The sequence below is a fragment of the Marmota monax genome, unplaced genomic scaffold (assembly GCF_021218885.2).
Source record: "Marmota monax isolate L192 unplaced genomic scaffold, Marmota_monax_Labrador192_F-V1.1 WCK01_AAM20220418_F8-fsc00025, whole genome shotgun sequence".
Classification (NCBI taxonomy): Eukaryota; Metazoa; Chordata; class Mammalia; order Rodentia; family Sciuridae; genus Marmota; species Marmota monax.
This window is the reverse complement of record NW_026691950.1, coordinates 532,964-544,113: the sequence shown is the minus strand read 5'-3', so window position 1 is coordinate 544,113 and position 11,150 is coordinate 532,964.

Below are 11,150 nucleotides of genomic sequence, written 5' to 3'. Positions count from 1 at the left end.
GTTCAAAGCCAGCCTTAGCAAAAGTGAGGTGCTAAGCAACTCAGTGAGACCCTATCTCTAATAAAATACAAAAAAATGGCTGAGGATGTGGATCAGTGGTTGAGTGCCCCTGAGTTCAATCCATGGTACCCCTCCAAAAAAATAAATAAAATTTCTTGTCTTCACTATTCAGTTACAACAACAGTAAATAGACTAAGGTCAGTTACTTGGTAATGGGTCAAATCAGCTTCACCAAAAAGAAGACCACGATCCCTGGAAGGACCAGTAGGACTTTCCCAGGCAGCTGAAGGGAAAGGCAGCTGATGAAGGAACTAGAGTAGGTTCGTTGGGGATGAATATGAGAAATGTCAAAAAGTAGTTTAATGGAACTTCATGACTAATTAGATACGGAAGATGGAGAATAGAATGAATTCCAGGTTTCTGCTTTAGATGGGCCTTGGTGCCACCAATCGAGATAAGGAGAGCAGAAAGGTCTTAGTCTGTTTGGGCTACTATACCAAGATACCTTAGCATGGGTGGCTTATAAACTGCCAACTTATTTCTCACTTTTGGAGGCTGGGCAGTCCATGATCAACGCTCCATCAGATTTGCTATATAAGGGGGGCTGTCTTTCTCATCAAAGGGGACTTCTCACTGAGTGCTCACATGGTGGAAGGGGTGAACGAGCTCCCTCAGGCCTCTTTTATAAAAGCACTAATTCACTCATGAGGGCTCCATCCTCATGACTTAATTATTTCCCAGAGACTCCCACCTCTTGTATACTTTCAATATTAACATTTGGCTGAGAAATGGAAGGCCTCCAACTTATTTTGGTTTTCCTATAAATTGCATTCAATCATTTCCAAGTCATCCGGCTTTGTGTCTCACCCTAATAGGAAGCTGATAAAAGTAGACTTCTGTAAGCCCTACTGTGTGCCACCAGGCATCCTCCCTCGGAATCAGGGCAGGAACTGCAATCCTGACTACACTTATGGAAAAACAGTGAGTTGGAGCAGACACAAACTGCAAAAAGGCACATGATCTAGGTCACATGAGTCATGCACAGAACCAAGTTCTGCAGGAAGCAAGAGCCCTAGAACCTTTCCTGCCCAGGGTAGCTGTTGAGGCCACTAGTTCAGGACTTCCTCAGGCACCGGCCAGCTGTGCTGCCCTTTTAGGGAAACATCTTTCCTCTTACCCCAAACTCTGACATCCTGGAAGTAACAGAGAAGGGCTGGCCCTTCATGGACCCTCTCCCATCCCCAGCCACAGGCTCTTGCCAAGAGCAGCCAAACTGAGCCAGCCCACGTTCTGAGCGCCTGTGGGCTGGCCACGCCTGCCCCACCCAGCCTCCTGTGAGCACTGAAGTCAACAGGCACAGAAAATCAGACAGGCCATCCTGGGAGAGGGGAAGGAAAAAACAACCAGCAGCTGCTGCCTAATTGGCATTCTAAATAGCTGGAGGCTTCCAAGCACAGAAGTGAACTAAATGAGCTTTCTTTCCCCTTCAGGGTGGAGTGCGGCTCCAGGTCTCCACCCGTCACACCCAAGCTGCAGCTATTTATAATATCTAAATGCCAGATGGGACCTGCCAAGGGAAACAGGGCTGGACAAAAAGCAATGGCCCGACGTGTCCACTCCCAATTCCTGAAGGGACCTAGGGGGCCGAGGGGTCCAAGCACAGAGCTGCAGAGGATCCGGGACTCCCCAGCCTACAGAAGGCTCTGGAGAGCACGCTGGTGGGAGCTTCGCAGCACAGGGCTGGGTGCTGGGCCCAGACTCAGGCTGTACCTGTTGGGTTAGGGACAGCCAGCAGAGCACAGGAGCGCTCCCGGGCAGCATGTGTTGGGGATGGACACACAGCCAGATGGGGTAGCTGGGGTGGCAGCTGGGGCCAGGCAGTAGCTGGAACAAGGTTATACATACATGATGGTCCATAGTGGGCCCAGAGTTGTGGGGACAAATCCTGATTTCCTCTCTGTGTGGCTCTCTGCCTGTCAGTAGCCTCACAGAGACTTTACCCTCTTATTTGTGAAAAACAGCTGGATGTTATTTCTGAGAACTTACATGGACAGTAAGTGCTTGGGATAGTTCTGTACGCTGAACCACAGATTTTCCTATAGACTTTGTGCCTGGACTCAAGGCCTCTCTGTTGTCTGCCTGCACCAGTGATTCCCAGGGCCAGCCTGGGTCCCTTCCTCCTAAGGACATCTCACTTCCCACTGCCTACCCCTGATGTGCCTGGCAGAACAAAAGGCAAGCTTGCACTAACAGTCATCGGAAGTAGACACCAGAGAAAACCCCATTCACCTCCTGCGGGGTCTGCCCCAGCTGGGCTGCTCTGTTAGCAAGTGAAATCCTTTCTTTCCAGTGAAAGCCCCAAAGCCCTCCTCTCAATTCCCTAATGAGACTCTCCCCTCTGATCTCAGCACTTCCCCAACCTCCCCGGTCTAACCTCTCCTAACCCTGAGGCCAGATAGACATTTCTTTCAGCACTCCCAGAAATACAAAGTGACACGCCTATAATCCCAGCTATTTGGGCGTCTAAGGAAGGAGGATCACAAGTTCAAGGCCAGCTGGGCAATTTAGTGAGATCCTGTCTCAAAATGAAAAATAAAAAGGGATAGGGATGTATTTCAGTGGTAGAGCACCCCTGGGTTTCATCCCCAGTACAGGGGGGGAAAAAAAAAGGAAAAGAAAAAGAAATGTGATACAAAGCACATAGTGCATTTCAAGTTTTCTAGCAGTCACATTAGTAAAAATGAAAATTTAAAAGATGAAATTAAGTTTAATAATCTATTTTATTTAATGCAGTCCATCAAAAACAGTACTGTTTTGAAATGTATTGATATAAACATTATTAACGAGACATGTGGAGAGTAGTCTCTGCCCTGGTCGGAGTCATTCCGTGATGCATGGAACAGCAATTTTCAGGCTGAGCCTAACCAGCTACTCCATTGGGTAAAGCAGTACTTGGCCATAAGCTACTCCATGTTGAGTTTAGGTGCTGAGGTAAATGACTCCACATCTAGTTTGTACAAGTAAACAACCACCATCTGCTTAGCACAACCATAAGGCACAAACTGATAAACTAATCACACTAATAAAAATGGCCACCTGTGAACTTATTAATCAGAGCATACGGATGTACGGGTGTATCCAACTCATATCAGAAAAACCAGGCTCATGAGCTTATCGAATTCACCAGATCACCGAATGAAGCAACCCCATTACCTGAGGCCCATAAAGGCCCCCAAGACTGGACATGGGGAACCCTGAACCTGTCACCTGGTCATTCCTTGTCACTAGCCTTGCCCAGGGAAATCGCCACAGTGATGAACCTCTGAATCTGTCCTTGGGCTTCAGTACAACATGGTTTCTCCTGCCCGGGACAACCGTGCTTGGCCTACTCCGAGCTGACATCCCAAGCTGACACTCCACTCTGACACTCAGAAACTGTCCGGTCCATGCGGACCCTGCCCAGAATAAATTCCTGCACTTTGGCAGCTCTGTACCCTGAATAAGTTCTTTGGCTGGTTGTCATCTGACCACCTACAGCGATCCTTTGCATTCATCTCTTCTCCCTGACTTTGCTCTCAGCTCAGCCTCCTCAACCCCTGAGGCTGCCTTAACCCTTTCTTAGCCTTTCTGTAACCTGTCCATATAATTCTCTAAAGTGTGATGTTTGACTGGAGGGTTAGAGATATTAGTAATTAAGATTGAAATAAAAGAACCTGTGATTACACTACTCATGACTACATCAGGTGAGCCGTGAGTATTCAACAAACTGCGCTGGCTGAAAGTGGTGTAGCCTGTGAATTTATTGTTACTCAATAAACTGTGACTTTGTGGAATGACACAAATATGTTTGGTCTATGCTAATGGCATGGATCACTCACGACAGACATATTGTGTTCCCTTTTCATAGTATGCAAAGTCTGATGTGTATGTCATACGATAGTGTCTCTCCATCTGGACTAGCTACATTTCTGTCCCCTGTGTCCAGGGGCTATAATACTGGGCAGTACAATCCTACAGCATTGACTTGATTTGCATCTTATGGTTGGGGGTTCTTCAGCTGGAGTCTTTGCTGCTCTGGGGTTCAGACGTAGGGATGTGGGGAGGGGCCGGGAGCAGTGTTCTCACTGCAAGCCAGACTGAGGGGGGCGGCAGGAAAGACCACAGACAAGGACGGAGCCAGTAGAGGAAGGATCCAGACAGAAGCCATTTAATATGGCAAAGAATCTAACCGTTCTATGCTTCTTTTCGGGCATCTATCTGGGTCCTCCGTGGTCTCAGTGCTAGTCTGGGGGTGGGAATGCATGGTGGGTACCGTGAATAAACACAGAAAGTATCTACACTCCCCCCAGAACCTCAGGCCACTGGGACTCTGCCCATTCTGCGTCGAGACCCTCTCTCAGAGGGCACTGGCTCCTCTGTCCTTCCTGACTCCCACAGATGCAGTGAAGCTTCTGAGGGAAGAAACAAGAAGCCAGAAGAATGAGAGGGGAGAGGCTGAGGCACCATCTGGAGGACACCGCAGCCTTGCCCTGCAGCCTCAGGAGGTAGGGGAAAGCTTCTTGGGCTTCCAGAACATTTCTGGGTTTGTGGCCTTTGAAGGCTCTGTGGGCCTCTGCCTATGAGAAAATGTTTCCAAACATACACATGAAAAATGTTTTCTTTTGGTGCTCTTAGGACTTGAGCCCATTTTGATCCCATCCTCTCCATGAACACCGAGGGGCTTCCTGACTGGGTTAGTGTTCGTGGTGACAGCCGCACAGCCCCAGTACACCGCAGGCTGAGGATGCCTGCCTTGGACAGAGAATGCTGGAACCTCCCGGCAAACTCTGGAGAGGGCTAAGATGTGAGGTTGTGGCTGGGGCCCACCCACCCGTCTTTAAGCCTGGGCGGGGACCTGTAGTTTCACATGTCTCCACCCTGCTGGCACAGACCTGGAACCTTCCCAAACCTAGAGTTGGCCTGACTTTTCCAGGCATTCACTCCTCTCTTCCCTCCACAGTCACCGCCTGCCAAGATACTTACTTGGAGGATTTGGAATCAGAGGAGTAAAAGAAATCATCACTTCTGCTCTAGGGAGATTTATGGTGACAGCTTGAATCAAATGACCTCTTCTGGCCAACATGTGCAGCCTTGCCCTCAGGCAGGTACCAGTCACCTGGGAACTGAGTGATTGGGAAGAACTAGGCATACTTGATTTTTGTCTTGGCTTCTTCTATGTCCATCCCAAAAAAGGAACACATGGACACCTTGCTCCAGAAGATAAAATTTCCCCAGATAAATTGCTAGAGTGCTCTCCCTTGAAAAATAATTTGCTTTCTTATCACCAGAAAAATCTCAAAAATCAAAATGCTGAGGAAATAAGGTTCTTCTGATAACTGATCTTTTCTGGTTAACACAAAACTATTTTATTTTAACCAGTGATGCTGAAAATCTCCATCTCGTGGACCAGCGCCTGGGCCTGTTTTTAATCATTCGGGACCCTGCTGGGTTGCAGGCCACCGTGCATCCAGATGGCAGAGGCTGCAACACGTGGCATATAAGCCTCAGAGTCAAACCTGATTCCAGACCTGCTACTGGATGCTGGAGTCTTGTTTCTGTTTGGTTTTAACCAGATCCTTTATATGAGATCCTTTTTTTGTAGTATGTCCCCATTCCCCCAAAACAAAGCCTAAAAATTCAACTTTAGGGCTCCAGTTAACTAGGTTCCACTTAATGCCTGGTCCTAGTTGGACCCAAACTCCTAGTTGGCTCCTATGAAGCGCCTGACCACGTTTTAAGTATGCAGTGACTTTGGCATTCACTTGGCCCAGGCATTTCCATTTGGCTCCCTGTGAAGTCATAGAAATTCTAGTTATTTCTGCAGTGTGTGATTGCTTGGTTTATTTATAAGGATCATTCATGGGGATGGAAATTTTCTTGCGTCTGGAGCTGTATATATTATCACAATTATGAAATATTTATGTTCTTATATCAGCTTAAGCTGATAAGGCACTTTTAAGCCATTAAAAAATCTTGTAAATCAAGATAGTTTAGATAAGAACATGATTTTTCTGGTGGGGAATAAATCAGATGACTCTGTGGCCTCTCCCTTGATAGAGCCATAACAGTAAGTGGGCGTGAACATTATGCAGCTCTTTTCAGAAGTAGGGTCCCCTGGTGAGGAAGAGAGCTGTCAGCCTCCCTTGTTTCTTCTGGCTCCCACCCCAGCTAGAACATAAAGCCCCCAGGAACCTGGAGAGATGGGACTGTGATAGAGACAGAGTGACCATCGATGAATGTTCCAGACCATGGGGCCTATTCTCAAGCACACTGGGCACAACAAAATAATTAATATTATGAAGGGGTTGAATACACTTAAGGATTTAAAACCCAAGCACAAGTCTATTAGAAGGCAAGTTCTGGGAGTCTCCATCAAAAATGGAAGACATATTTTCAATTGCTCAGTGAATATTTGAGCATCTCGTATGCCCAGGTGGTGTTGTAGGATAGAACAGTGAGGAAAGCAGGCCTTGCCCCACTTATCTTCCTTTTCTCTGGCCAAGACAAATAATAAGCAACCAAACTTGGAATAGGTTGCTGGAGTAAGGAACCCGGACGGGAAAAGGAGGGTACACGCATCAGAAGGAAGGGGCAGATGCTGTGGGGTGAGCTGCCAGGGTGGTCAGGAGTGACATTTGAGCTGAGACCTGAATGAAGTCATTACTCTGTGTGGTGGGAGGAGGTGGAGGGAACTCTGGAGGACTTCATTTTTGTCTTGTATGTTTCTGTTGTAGGCTGGAGCATCCGTCACATGTATGAACATATCTACCAGCGGGGGAAACATGTTACACACATGCTGAAAAAGGTAGAAACCAGGTGTGTTAGCTTTTCGTTGCTGTGACTAAAATACCTGATACGAGCAATTGAAAACAGGAATAGTTTGTTAGGGCTCGTGTTTCAGAGGTCTCAGTCCACGGGAGGCTGACTCACTGCTGTGGGCCTGAGGTCAGGCAGAACCTCACGGCAGCGAGGCCTGTAGAGGAAGGCTGCCCAGCTCAAGGCTGCTGAGAAGCAGGGAAAGAGCAGGCAAAGCACCAGGGAAATATAAACCCCAAAGACACACCCCGGTTACCTATTTTCTCTAGCCATGTCCTACCTGCCTACAGTTACCCCCATGAATCCATTCAAATTGGTAATCTATATTAATCCACCAATTAGGTTACAGCTCTCATAATCTAATTGTCCCGGCCCCCCAAATTCCCACAGGAACTTGGGGTGACACCTCATATCAAACCATAAAACTGGGTTTCTTTACGGTAGGACTTCTCAGCACCCTTAACACGTGCTAACAGACTCTGAGAAGCAAAACCCTTAAAATGGTGGGCTTCAGCACACTTTCAAGCAGCACTGATATAGCCAAGGTGGCCTCGTTGAACCTTCCTGGTCCAAGAAGCAGTTAGAGGGGGCTCAGGCTGGACCCAGCCACAGAGAATCTATTCCCGGCACACTGCAGGCCTCACACTGTCCCACACTCAGCTGGCAGCCCTGCCCTCAGATACGCCAGCTCTTACAGATGTGTGCAAACAGGGCGAGGTGTCTGCCTTGCAGGGTCTCTCCCAACTTCTCTGCCTTCTCTTGCTCCCTCCATGTTTTGAGACAGGTTTTTCTTCTTCCTCTCACCTGCCTCTGTGTTGTTTTTAATTTAGGGACAAGTGGGTGTGGGGGCGTTAAAATTTAATTCACAGTGATCGTTAATTTTTTAATTTCATGTATTTATCCCAAAGATGCTCAGGTACACAGAGCTCCTAGTGACCTATCAAAAACACTGAAAGTTCAATGATTTTTACCCTCAACACTTGCTACCCAACCAGTAGCTATAATCACGTCTTTCCCTGTAAATGAGCTAATATTCATCCTAGTGGCTAATAACAGTGGCTGACATATGGCAACTCTACTACTATATCATTATACTACATACTCAACATTTCTAACTATTTAACAATTTCCAAAATTACTCAGATTTTCAATAATTGGATTTATACTGTGAACACAGAATAGATAAACAAGTCTCATGACCTGCAAAATATGAAGGTCTTTATAGCAATCAGAAAGCAAGAATAAAACTATAAATCAATAAAGAGGCTCTTCACAGTCATGGCTTGTTGCTAACCCAGGTGTCTCCCATTCTGTGCTCGTCCAGTGGGACTCTTCCCTCTGCACAGTGGTTCTCAAACTGTAGCATGCATCAGAATCCCCTGAAGGTCTTGTTAAAAGAGTGTCGATCCCACCCTCCAGAATTTCTGAGCTAGTAGGTTGAAGAAGAACCAATTAATGCATTTATGGCAAGTTTCAGTAGACATTGATACCATTGGTCTGTGGTCTATACTTTGGGACCCACTGCCCTATGGTGAGTTTAGAATCTGACATAAAAGTGCATCTTGCTCAAATCAGGTCACTTGTCTAGCTTGTCAATGTCAATCAAAGTCCTGCCATTCACTGCATTTAAAAGGCATGCTCCCTAGATCTCCATATAGGTCTCTGATATAAATGTTCACTGGCTGGCTAAGGACCCACAAAATACACTGTCCTTTAATAAATTTAAACCCAGCTCAGGAAATTAAATTCATGGCTCTTAGGCTCACCTCAGTCTATTATCAATTACAGCAGTGGTTTTCAATCTTAGCTAAACTTTAAAATCACTGGGGAGTTTAACAAACAAGAACAACAATGTCTAGGCCCTACCCCAGGGAGTCTGAGTTTATTACCCACATTGGTACTGTTAAAAATCTCCCAGGGTTATTCTAACATACAACCGAGACTCAGAAGCACCATCTACAGTTCTACAAGTTTATCTTGTTAAGTCCACCCATCTGGGCTGTCCTGTCCATGTTACTTTTCTTTAATAAGCTTTATTTTAAGCTATTGAAATAGATGTTGTCAAAAGCTTTTATGGCACCAAAGTTTGCTTTCCCACAGCTCCCCATATTATGTTTGGTTGTTGAACTTTCAGAAACATAAAATTATATTGGCCCAGCATGAAATGATCTTAGGGACTCATAATGATTCTAAAGATCACCTATTTTAAAAGTTTTCAATCTGGAGAGGAATTTTGCCTGGGGTGATTTCAAGCTCACAGAACTGGATCCATTTAACATAGCATCATCATGTAATGACAACAGTTATTGTTTGTTAACTTGGTGTCAGCCACAGAGTTCTTTGCTTTTCATAAATATGAAACAGTCCCTCGAAATAATGTTATTTCCATTTAACAGACAACCAGGGTTGGATTCCATTGACACCAGGGCCTGTCCTTTATACCCACTGGATGTTGCTTCAATTTATAGTCACCAAGTTCTATCTAGTTCCTCACATATTTTGAAGATGTTACAGATTTGAGAAATTATAAGCAATAAACTCCTATTGTTTATAAATCACCCAGTCTAAGCAGCTCAAACAAAGTAAAACTGAAGAGGGTCAAAATGAGACATGGGTCAGAACCATGGCCAATGGGAAGGCCACCAATTTGGATTTGAATGTTCTGAAAATGTCAGGTCAAAATAGGATCACATGTTCAGTTGCACAGCCGAAATTAAACATAGTTTGGGAGAAGAACCTGAAAAGTTCGGGGGGCTTCTTCAACAAGGCACCAAGGATTTAAGGACATTCCCACAGTCCATGCAGACAGGTTTCACTTGGCTCTATGAGCCACAATTCTTTTTCTCTTGTTCACATTTTCTCTGTACCCTGAAATGTCATTTGAATAATGTCTGGATTTACTTTTAGAGAGTTCCACAAAGTCTCCTTACACTCTCATGCCATGAAATCACACCTGACTTTCCCCCAGATGTTGAGGAACGTCTTTCCAATGCCTAGCTTCCCCTTGCTGATCATCACAGCATGAAGTCATCCGGGCTGAGTCTGCAGGCTGGCTGTGGGATACGCAGGTGAGGCCATCGTCAGCTGAAACAAGGCCAGGCCCTGCCAGGCGCTGTACTGTACCGTCTCACCATCTTACCAACTCTTGTCTCCTTGCAGTTTGATGCTAAATTGAGAAGAGCAGAGTCCCTTGTGTACACTGAAGTAGTAGATCAAGACAACTTATCTTTTCTATTTATGGGACAATACAGTAATAGGAAATTTATCCTCAAAAGTATTGATTTTTGTTATCTGAAAAAGACATGCTGTTAAGTGGGTGTCTTTCTCTATTTGAGCTGCTTAGACTGGGTGATTTATAAACAATAGGAGTTTATTGCTCATAGTTCTCCCTGGAATCCCAGCTCCTCTGTGAGGCTTCTGTGTGGAAACCCCCCACCCCGTGATAGATCTTGTTTACTCATTCCTATCTCCGATCCCCTCCTAGATAAAAAGCCCAATGACAGCAGACACTGAACAGGTGGCCTGAGAACCTAGCACAAGGCTTGGTATGTAGTAGGGAGCACCATAACCCTTGCTAGGAAGAGGCGGCTGGCAAGCAGGTGAGACATGGTGGCTGTGGAACTGCTCCTGAAGAGACAGGGAGGTCCGGCTCAACTGAAGACAGGGCTTATTGAAGAGAGAGGGATTCTAAGTGGAAAAGCTAACTTTATCCTTCTGAGTAACCAAGCTGTTTAGATGGAGTGTATGAAACGTAGTAGAGTTGATGGCCATGTACTTCAAAGGAAGGAAAACAGGTGATACCCTCCTCCCTAGAAAATTCAGGCAGAACTGAGGTGAACAGAATTTGATACCAGTCAATAGACCTCTCCAAGCAAACTTGCCTCTACCTTCCTAATGCACCACTTCACCATCTGCACACGTTTTCAAGATAGGACATTGGGGTGTCACCCTGCAGAGCTGAAGCTGAACAGTAATCAGAGTCAGCTTTTCCCACAGATAGAAGAAGTCAGAAATACAGTTACAAGGTTTAAAAAGAAGACATTTCTAGAAGAGTGGGAAGGAGACCTTCAAAGCTAGTCAACAACACAGATCCAATTATGGAATAAGGGAAAAATAAGGGCAGGAAATTGTAGTCAAGAGATTGAGGAAAAGCAGACAAACCTGCCCGGGAGAAAGAATATAACAAAGGTGCGAGATCTTGGCCATGTCAGGCTGTCCCAGTCAGCTACCATGGGTCTGAGGAAAGGGCACTCAAGTAACAGTACTGTGATTCACGGGCTCCATTCTACACACAC